Below are 23,156 nucleotides of genomic sequence, written 5' to 3' on the forward strand. Positions count from 1 at the left end.
GAGGGATCCCCCCTGACCTGAGCAGGTGAGGTCTCAGGCTTGTTTTCCATCATGAGGAGAGGATTACAGCCTACTCAGAAGTAAGTTGTGGTCCAGCTCTTGTGTCATTCAGAAAGACTCCAGAACGTGTAGATCCAGCTCCTCTCTAAACTTGAACTCAACCAATATCCCAGAGAGACATTCTTAATCTTCTAGGCAAATGCACTGTCATTAGGAGCCACCAGAGACCACACAAATACACACACACACACACACACACACACACACACATACACACCCTGGAGCCTTAATGCCAGCAGTAGCCCTAGGAGAACCTGCAGGCTCATGTGCTTGTTGCTCATTGTCTGTTAGGCTGCATATGTAACTGGACCCTTTTGCATTAAAAAAATAGCAATAATGATGATTAACAGAGTATTTGTTTAATAGGGAATTATTAAAAAATTACCTTAGTATCCAGTTTAATATGATGACAATGAGAGAATTTCCACCGTCATGTTGTCAAAGTATTTTAAAAAACCGTCGAGGATTTCAGTGAGGTGTGCATGTGGGTATGTCTACTCTGTCTCATATTGGGGGAGGGGATATCACTTAGTACAACCTCTTTCCAGGTTGATTTGGCAATATCTTTTAAGTCTATGCATCCCCAATCTGTATGTATTTGGAGCCTGTCCCTTCAAGTATTCATCCTTAGTGTGACGCCTGCCCCTCTATTAGAGAATGCATATTCCTCATGAGGTAGGTTGTCTGGGAGCTCTACTTTTGAAAGCACTGACCCAGACACATTCCCTTATCTTTACAGAGCAGGAAATTGATGTACAACAAGATTCTCTGATCAGAAAGAGAGGCAGAACTAGCAGCCTGGCTTCAGCGATGAAGATACAGATTTCAGTAGTGACCCAGGTCAGCAGGAAAGCAAGATTTACTTGGTTATCGTGTGATATGCAGCTCAGCATCATAGAGTCTGCATGGGGCCTTACGGGGTGCTGGTCTCTACTTTTCTACTTACTGTAGAATGCTCCCCTGTTGGGGACCAGCCTCAACACCACCTGTAGGGTACCCAAAGTCTGGTGGCGACGAAGGAATGAGAAGAGATAGGTTAAGAATGCATAAAGAGTGGGGACCAAGAGACCAATTGCAAAATGGAGGCTGCAAAAGGTGCCAAGCTCTGGTCTCCACACTATTTATTGAGTACAGTCACTTATATCTAAGAAGCAGATGTTCAGGGCGAAACGGTGAAAGGGAGGCAATGCATCATGCACGTAATCTATAGCAAATGAATCTTCTTTGGGCTCAAACAGTGTATCTTTAACTTATGGGAGTGTAGCGAGTGGGAGCGGGTTTAACTAGAAGCCTGCACATCTGGCCGTATTCCAATGCTTCAAAGGAGTGTCTTTCTCCTTGAACACAGTGTTTATAGATAAGAGAGCAAGTCTCGCTCAGAGCATGGGAACATAATGGCGATAAGAAGGCTTTCCTCCTCAGAGGCCTCTTGTGGTTTTCCACAACTTATTGTCCATATTTTTATGGCCAGTTTATACAGGCACCCTATAAGCCTTTCTCCCAACACTCCCCAGCCAGACTACTTAACCTACAAACATTTTTGCTTCTCTAGCTATAAAATCACATAGAGGTCATTACCTCTACCTCCTGGTAATGTTGTGGAAATACATGAAATAAAAATGCACCAGCATTCAAGAAAGGTGAGTCCCCGTTACTCTCTTAGGTCAGGCATCCTGGCCTTCTATGGGATTTGTAAGCTCCCATCACCTATATGGCTCTGCAGCTTGCCTTTTTTTCAGAAAAACAGCATCTATCCAGGTTTTTATTTGCATTTCATTAGCGAATGTGTTTTTAAATGTTTCTTGGACATGTATATTGCTGTTTACATGAATTCTGTTTATATCTTTATTAGCTATCTTGCATAACCAATTACCTCCAAATTTTGCTGCTTAAAGCAACAAACATATTAATACACACCATTTCTATGGGTTAGGAATCACAGCACAGTTTAGGTTCTGGCTCAGAGTCTCTCACAAGGCTGCAATCAAGGTCTAGGTAGGGACTACAGCCATCTCAAGGCTCAATGGAGGGAGAATCCAATTCCAAGCTCATTTATATGACTGTTTGCAGCCCTCAGGGCCTCAATGGTTCTTGGGCAGAGACATCGATTGTCACATGGTTAGCTCACATCATGGCAACTGGCTCTCCTTAGTGCATCTATAAGAATGTGCCTAGCAAGCACAACACAGCTTTTTGTCACTTGATCTCAGAAGTGACATCTCATCCCTTCTCACATATTTTAATTTTTAGGAGCAAGTCACTAACTCTAGCCCACACAATGGGACAGGTAACACAGGGAGTGAATACACAAGGAAAATGAGGATCATAGGGGACAATCTTAGAGGGTGCCTACCACAACATCATCAGACCATCTCTCCATATTGGCTACTGGGAATGCTTTATATATTATGAGAATTAGCTCCATGTAATTTGTGCATATTTACTTTAGCCTACTGAGACAAGCTTTAATGATTTATTTTGTCATACACAGTGTTTTAAATTTTTCAATATTATGATTTAATATACAGATCATTATATAAATAAATTAAGCAATGACCAGGGCAGCATTAATTGTTATTGTCCAGGGAGATTAGAGCATTTGGATTCCTGGAGGCTTCAGAACACATGAAAAGCTTTAGTGAAATTCCAGACTCCACTCCTGAGGAGACAATAACCAAAGCAGTATCTCTGGTTTATACAACCTCTCTTAATTTCCTATAACTTGATCTAAACTATGTATTTAATAATAGGTTACTTGAATAAATGTTAAGATTAAAGGAGATACAACTTAGAGTACATCTTCTTTATAATTAGTTTTGTCAACATTAGTTTCCTACCCTCTAGATCTTTGTCCCAGAGGAAGCACCTGTTATTCTGAATAAGCCTGTCTGTCTGCCACCTTAAATGCCAGTCAATTCACATGATCCACATACCAAGGTCTCTTGGCCCCAGGCAGAGGATTTCACTTCCACCATCATCATCCTCATCATCATCACCAAGAGGGGTTGTTGAGTGAACAGGCGTGGGGATTGTACAATTACCAGTCCCTAACCCTTGGTGGGGCATCATATACAGAAGAGGTTGCTGGGTGCTATGCTTTGAATGTCCCCTCCAATTGAAATGTAATAGCCATTGTAACAGTATTAATAAGAGGTGACTTTAAGCAGTGATTAGCCCATAAGGGATCCACCCTTATGAGTGGATTAATGCTGTTATTGTGGGAGTGGGTTAGTTATCATGAGAATGGGCTCCTGATAAAAGAATTAGTTCAGTCCTACTTCCTCTTTCTGTCTCATGTGCTCACTTGCCCTTCTGCCAAGTTATGATGTAGCATGAAGGCCCTTGCCAGATGCTGAAGCCATGTTTTTGGACTTCCAAGTCTCCAGAACTGCAAGAAATATATTTTATTTCTTTATAAATTACCAAGTCTGTACTATTCTGTTATAGCAGCAGAAAATGGACTAACAGAAAATTGGTACTGAGACATGGTTTATGGCTATAACAAATACCTGAAAATGTGGAAACAGCTTTGGAACTAGGTAATGATGGGTAGAGGCTGGAAGAATTTGAATGAACAGGCTAGAAAAAGCCTAGACTGCCATAAATGTAGCTATAATGGCAATTCTGGTGAGAGCTCAGAAGAGGAGAGCTGTAGGAAAAGTCTGAATCTTCTTAGATAGTATTTAAGCCTTAAAGTAGTTCAAGGGGTTGTGACCAGAATGTTGGTAGAAATACGGATAGTAAAGGCCATTGTGATAAAGTCTCAGACAGAAATGAGGAACAGGCCGGGCACAGTGGCTCATGCCTGTAATCTCAGCACTTTGGGAGGCCGAGGTGGCTGGATCACCTGAGGTCAGGAGTTCGAGACCAGCCTGGCCAACATGGTGAAACCTTGTCTCTACTAAAAATTTAAAAAATTAGCCAGGCATAGTGGCAGGCATCTGTAATCCCAGATACTTGGAAGGCTGAGGCAGGAGAATTGCTTGAACCCAGGAGGTGGATGTTGCAGTGAGCCGAGATTGCGCCATTGCACTCCAGCCTGGGCAACAAACTCCATTTAAAAAAAAAAAAAAAAAAAAGAGGCCGGGCGCGGTGGCTCAAGCCTGTAATCCCAGCACTTTGGGAGGCTGAGACGGGCGGATCACGAGGTCAGGAGATCGAGACCATCCTGGCTAACACAGTGAAACCCCGTCTCTACTAAGAAATACAAAAAAATAGCCGGGTGAGGTGGTGGGCGCCTGTAGTCCCAGCTACTCGGGAGGCTGAGGCAGGAGAATGGCGCAAACCCGGGAGGCGGAGCTTGCAGTGAGCTGAGATCCAGCCACTGCACTCCAGCCTGGGCGACAGAGCCAGACTCCGTCTCAAAAAAAAAAAAAAAGAAAGAAAGAAAAGAAGTGAGGAACAATGTAGGAAACTGGTGTAAAGGCCATCCTGTTATAAAGCAGCAAAGACCTTGGCTGAATTTTGTCCATATTCTAGGGCTTTATGGAATGCAGAACTTAAGAGTGATGAAGTAGGGTATCTGGTGGAAGAAATCTCTAAGCATCAAAGCATTCAAGCTGTTACACAGCTACTTTTAACCACATACAGTGAGATGTGAGAAGAAATAAGTGACTCAAAGTATGAATTTGTAATTAAAAGAGAAGCAGAGCAAAAAAAAAAGTTAGAAAAATTTACAGCCTGGCCATGTAGAATGAAAAGTGTGTTCAGGAGAGAATACTAAGGGTGTGGCCAAGCAACTATTTGCTAAAGAGGTTACTAACGTGAATGGAAGACGGACAGATGCTATTAATCAAGACAATGAGAAAAAGTCCCCCAAAGTATTTCAGAGATCTTTGAGGCTGCCCCTCTCATCACAGACCCTGAGCTACAGGGGGACAAGCCCAGGATGCCTTACATGGGCTTGCTGCAAAGAGACACTTGGGTCTCTTCTTCCCACATTTCAGGACAGCGCTCCTCAGCCACCCCAGTTGCTGTGGCTTAAGTGGCTGCAGGTGTGACTCAATCTGCAGCTTCAGAAGACACAAGCTGTAAACACTAGTGGTATCCATATAGTGCTAATTCTGAAGAGTGCAAGAGCTGTGTGGGCATGGCTTTCTCCTCCTAGATTTGAAAGGATGTCTCAGACCGCCTGGAGATCCAGGCAGAGACTTGCACAGGGATAGAGTTACCACAAGGAGCCCCTACTAAGGCAATACCTAGTGAGGTGTCGAGTATGGCCATCTCAGAGACCCCAGAACTATAGAGTTACCAGCATGCAACTCCAGCCTTGGAAAGCTGCAGGCATGAGACTCCAATTTGTGAGAGCTGCTGAGTAGAGTGAGTTTAGCAAATCCATAGAGGCAGGACTGCCTGTGTCTTTGAGGGCCCAGTTCCTATCCCAGTGAGCCCAGTATTCAGGACACGGAGTCAAAAGAGAATGATTCTCTAGCTTTAAGACTTAATGGGCCTTGCACAGTGGCTCACGTCTGTAATCCCAGCACTTTGGGAGGCCAAGTTGGGTGGACTGCTTGAGCTCAGGAGTTTGAGACTAGCCGGGGCAATATGGTGAAACCATATTGTATATATTTTGTATGTTTTCTACAAAACATACAAAAATTAGCTGAGCATGGTGATGCACGTCTGTGGTCTCAGCTACTCGGGAGGCTGAGGAAGGAGGACTGCTTGAACCCTAGAGGCAGAGGTTGTAGTAAGCCAAGATCATGCTATTGCACTCCAGCCTGGGTGACAGAATGGGAAACTCTGTAAAAAAAAAAAAAAAAAAAAAAAAAAAAGAATGTTGTTGGCCCTGTTGGGTTTTGGACTATGCTTGAGGCCTGTTACTCCTTTCTTTTTGCCTGTGTCTCCCTTTTAGAATGGGAATGTTTACCTACACCTGTGTCACTGTTGTGTTTTTGGGAGTTGACAGCTTGTTTTGATTCACATGCTCACAGCTGGAAGGAATTTGCCCTAGGATGAATTGGGTTTTGAGTCTCACCCATAACTGATTTAGATGAGACTCTGGACCTTGGACTTTTGAGTTGATGCTAGAATGAATTAAGATTTTAGGGGCTACTGAGCCGGAATGAATGTGTTTTGTACCTCAGGAAGAAATAGCCATCAGTGGCTAGTGCCTACCATATTGGGCAGCAGCAGCTTTACATATTTTTTCCTTTGCTTTTTATTCCCTTAACAGTATATATTTTGGAGATCACTACATAATAGAGTGGGAGTTCTCATTGCTTGTTATATCTGCATTGTACTCTAGGAGGTAGATGTATCTTAGGTTATTTGATCAGTCCCTTATTGGTGGACATCTGTCACATTCTGGGTCTTCTGCTGTTACAATTTGTTCTGCCAAGAATGAACCTTGTGCTTCTGCCTTTTTGTCTTTTTGAATTGAATCTTTGGGTTACATTCTTAGAAGAGAGATTGTTGGTTCCAACAGAAAATACCTGTGCCCTGTGAAATAGATTTTAAACAGAGAGCATCTGGAAATGTAGCAGCAAGAAGTGAATGTTGGTCCTATCTCATCATTTCTCTTATTCCACATACTTTCTGCTCTCTTATTTTCTTTCTAGTGTGACACGGGTAAAGGAATTTCTTATGGAGCCCCAGGAAGAAGAAACACTACATAAGAGCAAATAATAAAATCGGTCAGATAGACAGAAGATGGGAGTCATCAAACCTGTATCCCTGTTGCCAGACCTACAACTGACCATAGGACATTCAGTGAGTCCTTTCCCTTTCTTGGTCTAAGTCCTAACACAGAAAGACACTCAATATAGAAACAGTGGATAGGGAACCCTTAAATCATCTGAAACTTCATGTTTACTGACTTTAAATTAGTTGCCCTCCAGAGCAAAGGACTATATATTGTGATGATGTGGTTTTCCCATACATGGCACACTCCCACTGCAACACCCAGTGTTGTCCACAATTCTCAGCTGTATAGCTATGAATAACTCCACCCCTTTCTCTCCCACTCGGAAAATTATTTCATAATTCAAGAGAGTGAGAGAGTTTTTATAGGTACAACACTGATTCAGCTATAACATAAACAATCCTCAAGCTTCAGTCAACTATTACAAGTAACAAGTTACTTATAATACACACAATGATTGTGACACATTAGCTTGTCATGGCACCATGAATAAGAGGCTCTCATGTAGAATGGCAGCCGTTGCAAGAATGTCTTGACAATAGCTCTCATTGGAAGCCAAAAATACTATACATCCAACCATCTTGAGCTATTGCTACTATTAGAAATACAAATAATATATGGCATTGATTAAATTATTACTCTGTGTCTGGCCCTGTGTTACGTTACATGTTTTATCTTAATTGATACTTTCTCCATATGTGTCTACCATTTTAATCTTTTTTATTGAAAGGAAACTGAGGCTTAGAGGGTGTAAGTAATTGCTTAAGATGTAGTAAGTGACAAAACCAAACAAATACAAGGCCGTCTAATGTCAAAGGATATTCTTTTAGCCAATGCTTTCCTTTACCAGAGGAAATTTCTCCAAATATTTGATAATTATTTACCTATAAAGTCTTCTATATACAAAGTAACCTCTATCTCTCTCCAGACTCCAAACTGCCCTTCTTAGTGGCACCACTATTTTGGAGTTATTGTGTATCTGTCCAGAAAAAAAACCTCTTCATGTAAAAACTGTATGTGTATGTGTGTTTATGTACTTATAAAATATTAATACTAATATTTTTAAGAAGAAACAGTGGACTGGGGTGTGGGCTTTGGGATTATAAAAACTTGGATTTGACCCTGGGAACCATTAACTGTTGTTTGTGTAATTTAGAGCCAGTAACTTATCTACCATATGTCCTATAATTGTTTTCATCTTATATTATCATTTATTATTATTACTATTTGTATCACCTATCCAAAGGCTGGATAATAGGAGTGGAGATTATACTGCCTGGTATTACAATGTTCCTCAAACCTATAATTTTATAACTGTTGGATAGCATGCAAATTAAAGGAAGTCTATAGAAAGCTCTTGAGTAGACCCAGGCGTATAACATTATTTAATATGCTGCAGGTATGGCATTTCAATTCCAATGCATTGTTCAAGAATTGGGGCTGTGTCAACTGGATAGAGTAAGATGTTAGATCTTATACCTTGTCATTTAATTAGAACACTTCATAAATGTGTAAGTATTTAAGATAAAAGCAAAAAATATAAAAAACACAGGACACTAAACTGCACATATGGTTATAGTGGTTACATGAATTGTATATATAATGTACAGTACATGTGTATATACGCATGAAAAAATAACCACCAGAATGACATAACACAATCTTAATTTCAGTTATGATAGAGTTACTGGGTATTGATATTTTTAACCTCTGCACTTGGCTCAATATTAAACATTGGCTGAGTATGGATTATATTTATGATTAAAAACTAATCCCTTCAACCTCTGCTACTTATGAAATATTTTAGATGAAATGTATAGAGAGCTATAAAATTAGTCCAGGTTAAGAAAAATGTTTACTCCTCCCTGATTGTGTCCCTTTCTTTCTTCCCTAGAGATAATCATATCCACAGTGAGATAATTATAATTCCCCTATACTACTTTTTTTCTTTTCCTCCATATGAGAACTCCCTAAACAAAATGTAGCATTGTTTTGCATGTTTTCACTGCCTTCATGCACACACACACACACACCCCTAATCCTTACATTCAAGGGAGCATTATGAGGAGTTTATGGGGAGACCTTCCTCAAGATCCAAGTGTGGTATTTGGTGCATCATCCACAATGCCAGTATTTGCTTTTTACCCATCCCAACACTTTCATCTTTAACAAGGATGTTATTTCTTAGCCCATTCATTTCTACTTTTACCCTTAACTATTTTTTTTCCATCTACATTCTTTTATTTACTTTGTGGGTTTTTAAATCAGGATTTTAAAATTGAATATTTAATTTTCTTTTTTATTCATGTAGATATTTAATGCTTTATAATATCTTCTGACAGCTACTCTAGCTAGATTTTAATATGTTGCTTTCATCATTATCCTCATCAAATTCTGCAATTTTCCTCTATTCTCGTTGGGCCCAAGATTTTGTTAACAGCCTCAGATAGAGTCCGTTTTCATGAATGTTCTATGTTCATTTGAAAAGCATGTGTATTGCCTAATATCAGGCTTCAGAGTTCACTGTGTCTATTTATAAGCTCTACTCTTGGGAGTTGGTTGTTTAGGTCTTCTCTATAATTACTAATTTTTTTCTCCACTTGAACATTTTTGAATTCAGGAAAGTATTGTGTGCTTTGGTACATAAGTATTAGTATCTCACATTTTCCTTGTGAATTGTAGCCTTTAGCATTATCAGCTGTGCCTTTTTATCTCTTTAAATCCATTTTGGTCTCAATTCTACTCTCTCAAATATCAAGATTATAACTCCTGTTTTCTTGTTATGGGCAATTGCTTGGTATATATTTACTTGTTTTTAAACTGTTAACCTACCTGAATTCATTTGTTTAAGGTATATCTCATGAAAAAGCATAATCTTGGATTTTGCTTCGATAGGAAATTTGCAAATACTTTTTCTTTAATAGGTGAGTTAAGTCCATTTACCTTTATTGTTATTGTTCCTGGAATCAAGCCAGGTCTGGCTACATTTTCTCGAGGCCCGATAACAAGAAGCAGACAAACTAGGAAAGAAGGGGATTTACTACTGTAACTGGATACAGGGAGAAAGCCAGAGATAATTCCACCAGACCAACTCAAAGTGTTAAATTTTCTTAGGGCTTATATAGATTGGGGTTATGTGCCTACTACGTGCAGTACAGCATTCGCCTAAGTCTACTGGTAACCAATTTTGTTTCAACTAGAAGGTCAGAGGCAAAAAAAATGCTTGCTAAGTCTGATTAAAAGGGCCCCAGTAGCTTCAAGGACTGTCTACTGTTGTAACAGAGTGATTATTTCTATCTTATCTCCTTTACAGCTTGGTCCAGAGAGCTGCCTTAGACTCTCCAATGAATCTGTTCAAACAGCTGCCTCTGTTACCTTGACTTCTCTCAGATTTTGTCGACCTGAGGTGGGTCCTATTGTAAAACTGTTTCTGTTATTTTGGCTTGCTCCAGCAAGGGAGAAGCCCACACAAGGCTCCTACTGACTGTATGTTTCATTTCTAGCTTTGATGTCTGGGCAACAGTTTCCCTAGGTTTAACTATTTGCTCAATGTTAAGGCAGCACTGTGGGAAATTTGTCTGTGTAACTGGGGTGCTATGCAGGCCTGTCTGTGTGACTGTCATGCAGGCCTGCCTGTGTGATTGTCAGGGAGAATTGGCTTCCCATAATATGATCAAAGTCTTTGGTCATTTAAGTTCAGTTCTGTAGTATTGTTTATAAATATAAGGAAATTATATAGCCTTTCACTAGGTCATGTGTTTGATTTCTTCTTCCTATTTATTTAGTAATTAGCATGGTTATTGTTTTGTTTCAGTGGTTACTTTTATATTAAATCCTTAACTATACTACATCCTTGATATGGAATGAAGTCTTACTAATGAATAGAGAAATGGTTAAATGATATTAACAGATAATTCACACTAAAAAACAATATGTATACCCATTAAACTTTCAAAAATATGCCAAATTACAATAACTAAAGGACTGAAAACTAATATCCTAGGCTACCATGCTGAGTGAGAAAGAAAAATTGCTGAAACATACATATAATCTGATAACTTTGGGAAATAATATATATAAACGAATATTTTGTGTAATACCCCATTCTTGCCTCTTGATAGATGAATATGACCCTCTAGCAGTGAGTTACCCTTATTGAATCTGACCTTGCTAACCTATAAAATGGGCATAATGACATTTACTTCAGAGAGCCATGAGGAGGAATGAGCAAACCTAAATAAAGCACATGGTACGTAATACTTCAACAAATATATGCATAATCTCCCTTATGTTCTCCCTCCCACAAGAGATGACTTAAACATCAACATCTCAAAGAGATCAATGGATTTGAACCATCAGAAAAAGAAATGCATACATATTTATATGATGTATAAGCTTTGGTGCTGTTTCTTTCTAGGATGAGATACTGAGGATGGTGGAAATAAGGAAGCAAATTATAGCCTCATTACTTTTTATTTGTTGTGTTCTTCTCTTCTTTTTAAATTTCTATTTGGATTCTGAAATAGCAAGTTCCCATTGAGGGCCAGAAAGGAGACAGCACAGAATGACAGAATGTGAAGATGGGTCTGCTATGCAATGGGCTGAAATCAGGAGACCTTGGCCCCCAATACCAGATCTGTCCTTGTGTACAGGACCGTGGGGAGTCACTTCCCCTGTGTTGGTCTCTGTCCTTACACAGAAAAAGACTGTATACCTAATGGTTAAGGACGTGAGCGTTGGCATCAGTAAAGTGAGGAGAAAATTGGGGCACATTTAATTACTGGTTTTACGATGTTTAGGAAATGTTGAGTCTCCAGATAAATGAAACTCATACATTAAATATGACTGCATAGAGAATAAAACGGGAGGAACTGCAGAAAAAAAGGATACATTCTTCAAAATTAATGAGTGGTGGGTTGGTACTTAATTCTTTATCTCTTGACTTAACTATGTTTTCAACAATTTCTAAATTAGTATGGTTCTTTTTTAAAGTCAGAAGCAAGCTTCATTGAAACAGTTGTTATGAAATATTTCAGAAATACAAAAATTATAGAATGTAAGAGACGTCCCTGTTCTCATGTTGACATACGTAATATTACATATGCAGTTGAAACTCACTTTGAAGACTTCTCTGATTGCAAGCCTCCTTCTTTCTCAGAGGTAACACAGAATTCACATTATAGATTTTAAAGACATTGCCCTATACTTTTATTACATATGCATGTATCTGTAAGTGAGAATTGTATTGTTTTGTAGCATGGTTTTTTCTATAGATGCCTGGCTACCTCATGGGAAAAAAGGGAAAAAAAAAGGAAGAAACGTGAGGAGAACAAACACATAATCACATCTCAACAGTAGGAGCTGCATGGCCTCCTTGTCATGGGTACTCTTGCAGACATTAAAACAGACATGCCCATTTTCTCAGACTATATGCTATAGGGAGCACAAACAAGCTGTAGCTACTATTTTCAAATGCTTTTTCCCAGCGTGTTCAAAGTCTTAGAGTTTCTCTGGAGCTAACTGGCCTAAAACAATGTCTCAGTGTATCCTAATATTGAAACAACTTCCCATTTGTCTGGGCCAAATTATCTGTCTTTCATGCTCACTGTAACCCTTCAAGGCCTAATCCAGAACCTAATCTTGGCTATGCTGGTAAAAGATAGTACAGTCTACCACCCAAATCCCTTATTGGCTTGGAGATGAATCTTATTTAGAACTTGATCTGATTTTGTTTTACAATTGTTGGACCTGTGTATATTTTCCTTCCTTTTCTTCTACTATTTTTAATTGCACAGGGAAGGTATTTCAAAAGTTTTAATTCACATGTGCTGATTGTTCCTGCAGTTCTTTGCTGAGTGAGACTGTGACTCAACTTTTACTCCAAACCCAGCTGTGTTAGGATCCTTCCTCTCTGGAGCTGTGGTGCTGAACCCTGGATGGTTTCATGCAGTCCCTCCCTCTTTCCCACCCCTGTGGCAGTCACTGCTTGGCTAACTAGGTGGGTAAACAGAGGAGCGTACTATCAATTCAAGGGGCTTTCTTTGGGAGAGTGCAGAGAGAAGCATGCTGTGAAACTACTTTCATCTTGTGACCTTCACTGAAATCCTGGGCAGTGGAGATGTCATCTGACTGCTAAATGTAAGCTTCATTTGAGAGACATGTTTTCCCTTCTCCTAGGTGTCTGTAATTTTTCTGAAGCTGCCCAACTGGGGCTATCATGTGGGTAGATTCATACATTAGTTCTGGGACCACCCTACTACTTAATTCCCTTGGCTTAGAGGTATTTCCTGTTCCAAAGCTGAACCATCTTATGGGGTAGGGATGGTTATATTTATTTTTTCTGATTATCATTTTAACTTCCAAAACCAAGACACTTTTGTTGTAGATAAAAATGGAAAAGTGAGGAAAGCAAAAAAAAAATATATTGAAAACTAATAAAAGTCTACTACTTATGTAGAAGCACTGTTAACAGTTGAATATATATGTAGTCATGTGTCACTTAATGATGGGGATACATTTTGAGAAATGTGTCGTTAAATGGTTTCAATGTGCTAATATCATAGAGTGCAGTTACACAAACCTAGCCTTCTACATACTTAGGCTAGATGGTACAGCCTGTTGCTCCTAGGCTACAAACCTGTACAGCATGTTACTGTACTGAATGGTCAGTATTTGTGTATCTAAACATATCTAAGCAATAATGATCAGTAAAATTATGGTATAAAATGGGGCCAGGTGCAGTGGCTGACACCTGTAGTCCCAGCACTTTGGGAGCCCGAGGCAGGCGGATCACATGAGGCCAGGAGTTCGAGACCAGCCTGGCCAACACGGGGAAACACTGTCTTCACTAAAAGCACAAAAACTAGCTGGGCATGGTGGCAGGCGCCTGTAATCCTGGCTATTTGGGAGGCTGAGGCACGAGAGTCATTTGAGCTTGGGAGGCGGAGGTTGCAGTAAGCCCAGATCATGTCACCACACTCCAGCCTGGGGGACACAGTGAGACCCTGTCTCCAAAAAAAATAAATAAATAGAAATAGAAAAGAAAAGAAAAGAAAGATACAAAATGGCACACCTATATAGGGCACTTACCGTGAATGAGGCTTGCAGGACTGGAAGTTGCTCTGGGTGAGTGAGTGAGTAGTGAATGAAAGTGAAAGTCTAGGATGTTACTGTACACTCCCATAGACTCTATAAACACTGTATACTTAGGCTACACTAAATTTAATAATAAATTCAATACTACGTTTACAGTAACCTTTTTACTTTATAATTTTTTAATTTTTTTTTAACTTTTTGCTCTTTGGTAATAACACTTTGCTTAAAACACAAACACATTGTAGAGCTATAAAAAATATTTTCTTTCCTTTTTTTTTTTTTGTTTTTTTTGAGACGGAGTCCAGCTCTGTTGCCCAGGCTGGAGTGCAGTGGTGTGATCTTGGCTCACTGCAACCTCCGTCTCCCAGATTCAAGCAATTCTCCTGCCTCAGCCTCCCGAGTAGCTGGGACTACAGGCACCCGCCACTACGCCCAGCTAATTTTTTTTTTTTTTTTTTTGTATTTTTAGTAGAGACGGGGTTTCACCGTGTTAGCCAGGATAGTCTCAATCTCCTGACTTCGTGATCCGCCCGCCTCGGCCTCCCAAAGTGCTGGGATTACAGGCTTGAGCCACCGCGCCCGGCCTCCTTTTTTTTGTTGAGACACTTTCTTGCTCTGTCGCCCAGACTGGAGTGCAGTGGCCTGATCTTGGCTCACAACAGGCTCTACCCCCCAGGCTCAAGCGATCCTCCTGCCTCAGCCTCCTCAGTATCTGGAAATACAGGCATGCACCACCACACTCAGCTAGTTTGTTTGTTTGTTTGTGTACTTATGTATGTATGTATGTATGTATGTATGTATGTATGTATGTAGAGACCAGGGCTCATTATATTGCCCAAGCTGGTCCTAAATTCCTGGGCTCAATGGATCCTCCCACCTCGGCCTGTTCTGGGATTACAGGCATGAGCGACCATGCCTGGCCATTTGCTTTCTTTATATCTTTATTCTATATGCTTTTTGCTATTAATTTTTTAAAACTTTTTTTGTTAGAAACTAAGACACAAACACACACATGAACCCAGGCCTACACAGGGTCAGGATCATCAATATCACTATCTTCCATCTCCACATCTTGTCTCACCAGAAGGTCTTTGGGAGCAAAGTAACATGCATGGGGCTGTCATTTCCTATGATAGCAATGTCTTCTTCTTGAATACCTCCTGAAGGACCTGCCTAGGCTGTTTTACAGTTAACTTTTTTAATATGTAGAAGAGTATGCTCTAACATAATGATAAAATGTGTAGTATAATAAACACGTAAACCAGCAACATAGTCATTTATTATCATTATCAAGTATTATGTATTGTACACAATTGTATGTGCTATACTTTTATAGAACTGGCAGCACAGTAGGTTTGTGTACATGGGCATCACCACAAACACGTGAGGAATGCATTGAACTACGACAGTTACAACAAGAATTTACATGCAACAAGAATTTTTCAGCTCCATTGTAATCTTGGACTGCTGTTGAATATGTGGTCCTTCATCATTTGAAATGTTGTTATGTGGTGCGTGACTATATATTTTTTTCATAAATTCTATTATGCAAATATAACGATGCATATTTAGGAATGCCGTGAGATGATATCCTACTTACAGCTGTGCAAATGGCTTTTTTTTAAACAGACATCGTAATATGAATGGCAATCTATGCCAATCAATAAAAATTCACATAATAATATAAATGGCAATACATTAACACTGATTTTTTAAAAGGTTAATATTTATTATTGACATCCTCAGTTCCTGACACTGTTGTAAGAGCTAAACCTATAGTTATTTAATCCTCAGCATCATCTGTAAGGAGGAGCTATTGTTGCCTGCCTTTAAACATAAGGGAACTGAGGCACAGTGAAGGCAGGGCTAGCAAGTGTCGAGACTTAGATTTGAACATTGGCTGTGTGGCTCTCAAGCCCCTATATCTAACCAGTATGAGCAGCTGCCTTTCATCCAATAAGATCAGGGCATAGCAGCACAACTAAACAAATTAAGGTTTCCTGTTTTTTCTCAGTTAAGTAGGCAGACCTTTAATTAATTAATTAATTAATTAATTAATAGACCAAGTTTTACTCTTATTGCCCAGGCTGGAGTGCAATGGCGCAATCTTGGCTCACTGCAACCTCCGCCTCCTAGATTCAAGCAATTCTCCTGCCTCAGCCTGCCAAGTAGCTGGGATTACAGGCATGCACCACCACGCCCAGCTAATTTTGTATTTTTAGTGGACACGGGGTTTCACCATGTTGGTCAGGCTGGTCTCGAACTCCTGACCTCAGGTAATCCACCCACTTCTGCCTCCCAAAGTGCTGGGATTACAGGCGTGAGCCACCGTGCCCAGCCGACAATTAAATATTGATAGTATTCTGTGTAGTGTTGAATTTGGAAAAAATATGTTCAGTAATACTGTGGAAATACCTTGTCTCCCTTCCTGCCTTAGGGATACTCCTGTTCTGAAGTAAATAGTTTTCTTGTGGTTGGGAACACAGAATGGTTATGTTTTCCAGACATTTTAATATTTGTGTAATTGCAAGAGGAATAGTGCTTATTATAGGTAAAAATAGAAGATATAGAAAAGAAAAAATAGCTGGGCATGGTGGCTCACGCCTGTAATCCCAGCACTTTGGGAGGCCAACGACGGCAGATCACCTAAGATCAGGAGTTCGAGACCAGCCTGACCAACATGGTAAAACCCCGTCTCTACTAAAAATACAAAACAATTAGCTGGGTATGGTGGCAGGCACCTATAATCCCAGCTACTGAGGAGGCTGAGGCAGGAGAATCGCTTGAACCCGGGAGGGTGACGTTGCAGGGAGCCGAGATCGCGCCACTGCACTTCAGCCTGGGTGACAAGAGCGAAACTCCATCTCAAAAAAGAAAAAAAAAGAAAAAAAATAATACCCCAAATCCTGCCACCCCAAGATAAGCCCTTGTAGTGATTTCACCTACATTATATTCTTCCAGAAGTTTTCTTTTGCAGGTAAATATATATGTACATATGTAAGTATGGGTGCATTTATATATTTACATACAAAAGATACTTCATCTTACATTTAGTTTTGTAACTTGCTTGCCTCACTGTAATGGGTTGAATTGTGTCTCCTCAAAAATATGTCCTAATTCTAACACCTACTATACCTTATTTGGAAATAGAATCTTTGCAAATCTAATCAAGCTAAAGACCTAAAGATATGATCATCCAATTGCCAGCATCATTATAAAAGAAAGGAGAGGCATATTTGACACAGACAGGGAGAAAGGCCATGTAAAGATGGAGGAAGAGATTGGAACTATAAAGCAGGAACCACCAAAAGATGGAAGAGGAAAGGAAGGATTCTCCCCTGAGTCTTCAGAAAGAGTTGGCCCTGTCTAGACCTTGGTTTTGTACTTTTGAACTCTGAAATAATAAATTTATGTAATTTGATATGGCAGTCCTAGAAAATTTATACACTCACTAACAAACCACAAACGGCATTCCTTGTGAATAAACTTTATATCCTATTTTTATGACTACAGTGATACTAATGCCAATAAAATATATAAAGAGAAATGACTACATTTCTTATATACCATATGCATTTATGTATTGAGTCATCAAATTTTCACAGCACCCTTACAAGGTAGAAACTGTGGCTAATCTCTGTTTTATAGATGAAAAACTGATGACAGAGAGAATATGGACTCTGTCTGAGACTGTACAGTTAGGGAGTGAGACAGCTTATATTTGTGTCCAGTACATCATGCTGCAGAGCCTGGGAAACTGTGAAAGCTCTGTTGATAGGTGGAAGAAGTAGTCTGTACAAGCATGCATGTTTTAGGAGATTACTTTTAAAAAGGAATACTAATTATGATAATATATTTACACACACACACACACACACACAAAACAAACCAAAAAAAAAAAACACAAAAAACAACTGAACCTAGTGACCAAAAGGTGAATTTTAACCTTGGTGAGATCATGTTTGTTGCAATCCTGGAAACAGACATCACAGTGCGATGGGATAAGGACCATGGGAAGTGAAGAATGTTAACAGAGAATGCAGAAAATTCTTTCAGTACTTTGAATTTGAAAGGGAAGACAGAGACCTAGAGATACAGACAGATACATTTATAGAGAGAAAGATTCTGTGACTGGATAGGAATGAAGGGTTTAATGAGAGACTTTAAAAAATCTTCAATTCCATGAAACTTCAGCAAGTTTTCAAATTAATGTGAAGAAGCTGTCTTATCTCAGGTTTATCCCTCGAAGTTGTCCATATATTTATTTCCCTTCTTACATTCTTATTTCCACTTTGGAGAACACGAGACCCTTCCAATGAACTAATAGGGGTTTTGAGCTCAATATATATTTACTTGTTAGTAAATGAAAGAATGGACATTGTATGAAAGAAATGCTAGTAACTCTTGGATTTTTGTCCTTCAAGGGAGGCAGCAGGTGGCTGAAATCCTGGTGTGATGTGGCTGGATCATGCATGATCTGAGGACTCCTGCACAGCTGACTGTAGGATGAGTACAGAATTTTTCTATAAATATACTAAAATACCAAGTAAGCCAGGAGCAGCCACTAGGCAAACACCAAACCTTGCCTTCCTGGCCAGACCTATCACAGAGCTCATCAGGTAAGTTCAAAGACACACCTGTCTTCCCAGCATTGGGAACTGGATTGGGTTCTGCTCAGAGGCATGATGTTGACCAGATTTTATGAAACACCCAAGAATGTAGAGAACATTCTGTTTCTAAAACTTTGAATTCGAATCATATCAGAGAGATTTGCTTTCCTTATATGGATGTCTGTGTTCTCATTAGGAGAGAAACAATGAAAAATGACTTTTTACAATGCCTGCCTTAGCCCTGAGGCTCAGCCAGCCCCCACTTCTATGTCTCAGCATTTAAAGGGCCATTGAAGTCCCACTCCATGCTATATATTCTCAAGAGGTTTTCTCATTTACCCCTCAGGACAGCTCTGTAAAGATGGTATGGTCAGTCCCATTTCACAGATGACTAAGTTCAGGCTCACAGAGTCTAGGTCACCTCTCCAGGTAAGTGGCAAGGTTGGAATGAGATTCCATCCCTCACCCTCCCTATAGAACCCTGAGCAACTTCCATTTTAGAAGACGGACTTCCAGGGCTTGAGAAATGGTCAGATTCCCCCCTGATATTGTGGCCCCACAGGTCCTCACTCCACAACTCCTCTGGGTGATAAGGAAGACAGAAGAGGTGAAATCCTGCACTTTGTGCCATGAGATGTGTGTGTAGGGCCACATGAGTTGGCTAATCCTTGAAGTGGTGAGTGGGCTCAGGCAGAAGCTCAGGTATTGGCCTTCGGACAGGTAAGCTGGAGAGAAGGAAAGTAACATGCACTGAACTACTGTAAGCAAATGAAATTTACAGCTCATCTCCTTTAATCCTAACCACCATTTAAAATACTCATCATTCTGACCATTATTCAGATCAGTGTGCTGTCTTTAGGGGAGTTTATGTAAGTCAGGGAAACAACCTAGTTGTCCTGTGATCATTAGCTAACTCTGGAATACTCCAAAGTTGTATCATTTTCTCTTGATATCTCCAGGGCTCTGAATATTGTAATCTCCCTGCAGGCTGATAGCATCTTCTCCTCATGGTGTTGTTCAACATTTTTTCTTTTTAAATTATGACCTGTATATTTTTTGTCACATTATTGACATTTAAAACACTTTCTCAATAAAAATAAGGCTAAGCATTTTTTAACATAAGGGAGAAAACATTTGCAAACTACACCTCAGATACTGGGTTAGTATCTATGATTTGTGAACCACATTCTGTAACAAAATGACTGGCAACTATTTTCAACAGAACATTCTCATTAAAATATACATGAACAATAAACATGTTAAAATTTGTCAAAACTGAAAGTACTAATAAGATGCAAATATAAATCTTCAAAAGAATATTATGTGGAAGAAACAAGTTGCAAAAAAAATTAGTACTGTGATTCACTTTTGGAACAGATTGTGTGTGAGTGAACATGTTTGTGTGTACCTCACCTACAGGGATACATCTGGAGAGTATGCACCATTCTGTTGACAACAGACCCTTTGGGTCAGAGGGTAGATGCAGAGTCATTTCAATTTATAAATATACTTTTATATATTGTTTGAAATTTTGTATTTAGGGAAAAAAGCATTTCAATAAATACTTTTGAATAGATTGGTAAAAGTAATTGTAATGTATTTCATTAATTTGAAAGTACATTCGTTGTTTGAGACAAAGTAGATAAAAATGGAATTGATAATGTCTGTGTGTGTGTGTGTGTGTGTGTGTGTGTGTGTGTGTATGTCTTTTGCTCTATCACCCAAATAAACATAGGTGCAGATTTACCTTCAATTCAGACAGGGGATGGAACCAGTATCAGTTTTAGATATCCCAGAAAATAGTGGATACAGAGAGACAGCTACCATGAGCTGAATAATTCCGGAAAACTCCAGCTTCTTGGAGCCAAGTTCCCAAACTCCATCATCCCTCTTTCCCTCTTACCGAGGCCCTTGTCTGACAGAGATGCAATCCTGTTTCTGGCCACCAGATGGCATCCATCTTTTTTTTAATAAAAAGGAGTACATTTTGTAAAGAGTAACGAAGGACTTAAAATGGTTTGTTTACCATGATCATAATTCTGTGTGCAAAAATTCATATATTTTTATTTATTTAATTTATTTATATAAAATATATTTATGGATTTATACAAAATATATTTATGAATTTTTATTTTATTTATATTTATTATATATTGTGTATATATAATATATATTTTAAAGCAGTTGCATTATGGTGACCCAAGAATCTATATCGCATTCACTGATTTATCTTTTCCTTCCTCAGGGTAGGTTGAGGTTTCCACACTATAGAGGGGTCCCTCCCTCCCAGAGAGCAGGCAGTTCGCCCTCCATTACCCGACTCCTGTACAGGCTTCCCAGACCCTCTCCCACCCACTCTTAGTCATACCCTCTCTGGGACACTGTGGACACAGCCACCCAGACTCAGTTCCACCTCCCTCATCATTTCTCAGTCACCTTACGCCTGCCCCTGTGCTGTCCTATGCCGGCCGGTGTCTCCCAATGTGTGCTAGAGCTACCTGGTGTTTCATCGTATGGATGCCCCAGAGTATATTTATTTAGTCTTGTTTTGCAACTGTCAGTTTTTTCAGACAGAATAATTCTGAACATAGTTTCACAAGCTGTGTTTTAAGGGAGGTATCGTATTTCTTTTTGCTCATTGTATATATTGCTTTGCAGTCTGATAATGGTGCTACGTTAGTGCCCCCTCGTGACAGAAGCCTAAACTGCAGCTTGAACATCCGGGAGCAGGAAAGTGGGAGGAAGGGGCTGTGGCCCAAGCCCACCCCACAGAGCTTTCCGTAAGTCTGGGTGGAAAAGGAGGTATATCCAGTGTTCAGGGATACTGATGGCCAAACAGAAAGTCCAGCCTCTTACTATGCTAAAGAGAAAGCTATATTTGAGAGGAATTTAAAAAATCATTTTCATTTTTATGCTTTCAGACCTATAGATATATAGCAATAGACCTATACAAGCAAAAATAGATACAGAACTACTTATGACTTTTGTGGGGTTTTTCTCTTGTCACCCAGGCTGGAGTGCAGTGGTGCAATCGCAGCTCACTGCAACCTCTGCCTCCCAGGCTCAAGCAATCCTCCAGCCACAGCCTCCCAAGTAGCTGGGACTATAGGTGTGAGCCACCACCCCTGACTAATTTTTGTATTTTTTGTAGAGATGGTATTTCACCATGTTACCCAAGCTGGTCTCGAACTCCTGAGCTCAAGGGAACCGCCCACTTCTGTCTTCCAAAGTGCTGTGATTACAGACGTAAGCCACTGCACTCGGCCATACTACTTAGGACTTTTGTAACCTGTGTTTGCCCTTATTATAACCATCTTTCAAATTCAATTTCAATTTTTTGTATGGAGTTGGTGTTTCATCATATGATGCCCTAAACTTTATTTTCCCAGTACTCTAGTGGTGAAAATTTAATTCCTTTTAATATAGTTTCTATTACAGACAATAGTATACTTAACACCAGCTTTTATATATGCAAATATCTTTTAAAGCATTTCTTTATAAGCTCCTGAAGAGTCCTTTCAAAACCCTGGAAATTAGAACATTTTATTTTAACATAATGGTTCAAAATACTACTACTAATTTACATTCCTAATGTAACCACAGAACCGTTCAATATGCTTTGACTTTGTAACAAAGTGATGAGTTGTTTTTTAGATGCAGTGGATATCCAGGTTGCAAGTCATATAACCTGAGCATGCCCAAATGAACCACGTATGCCTGATTGGTGAACCTGGAGCTGGCCAGAACAGAAAATGTCAACCACATGTGGAACCTAAGTATTCAGATTGAGAAATGAGGACCAAAATGAGAAATGAGAGGTTCCCTGGTTTTTTCCCAGTATAAACTTAAAAGCCAAGGACTCGGCACCACTTCTTTGCATGATCCAATCAGATCATGTGTCGTTGCATTTCCCTATGTCCCTCATAGTTACTCTCTGCCTCCAGACCCCAGCTCGAGGAAACAGATTTGAGTGTTGCAATAAAGCTTTTTCTTTCCTCAAGTGCTAGTGCCATAGTATTGGCTTCTGTGTGCATTGGTGAGCAAGCCCATTGCTCAGTAACACTAACATCACAGTATGAAAGTGCCTGTTTCTACATACATTGAAATAGTGGGCATGGTAGCTAATCTGATAGGCAGAAAATTACCTCTCATCATTGTCTTCATTATAACTCATTTTATTGCCTACCTAGAATTTCATCCTGTGGATGTAACATAATTTTCAGAACTCCATGTTATTCAGAGTGTTCTGATACTCCCTATTGTCAACACTGTGTCGATGGCATCTTTTCAAAGTCTGTGCTCCGCTGAAGGGCACAGTTCCAGGCACAGTTCCTGTGGCTGTTTGGACTAGTGAGCCAAATGTGTCCTCTTGGAACCCACCAAACTGTCATAGAAGAATACTAGTATTGTGATAAAAAGAACCTGGTCCATGTATAAATGTGTGTGCGCGCGATTGTGTATGTGCTGGCGTGATTGTGTGTGTGCTGACAACCACATTTTCCTCTGCTTCCTTCTTTTCCTTCATGGCTTTGCATCTCATTTGGTCTCCCTTCCTAAATTCAGGTTGAGAACAAAAGTTCTCTGAAAAGGAATTTAGAGGAAAGAGACTTTATTCCAGTGAATAGTTTGCAAATCGGGGAGATGTAGCCTTCAGTATAAAATGAAGGTGTGTTCCAGAGAACAAAGGGAAGGTTTGTCTTTTTTTTTTTTTTTTTTTTCTGAGACTGAGTCTCACTCTTTCACCCAGG

At 39.7% G+C, this 23,156-nt stretch overlaps 1 long non-coding RNA gene across 2 annotated transcripts; it reads left to right on the forward strand.

Moving 5' to 3' along the window:
- The first annotated feature begins 10 nt into the window (after window positions 1–10).
- LOC126946076 (uncharacterized) lies at window positions 11–22,782 on the forward strand. 2 transcript variants are annotated; one of them, XR_007722578.1, is made up of 8 exons: window positions 11–900; window positions 6,621–6,771; window positions 10,017–10,109; window positions 12,548–12,701; window positions 18,223–18,417; window positions 21,067–21,188; window positions 21,560–21,654; window positions 22,063–22,782. It is a non-coding gene; the product is annotated as an uncharacterized LOC126946076 (long non-coding RNA). The 2 variants fall into 2 exon arrangements; XR_007722577.1 differs by having other exon boundaries at window positions 21,560–22,782.
- The last annotated feature ends 374 nt before the right edge of the window (window positions 22,783–23,156 follow it).

Source organism: Macaca thibetana, chromosome X (genome assembly GCF_024542745.1).
Source record: "Macaca thibetana thibetana isolate TM-01 chromosome X, ASM2454274v1, whole genome shotgun sequence".
NCBI classification, from domain to species: Eukaryota; Metazoa; Chordata; class Mammalia; order Primates; family Cercopithecidae; genus Macaca; species Macaca thibetana.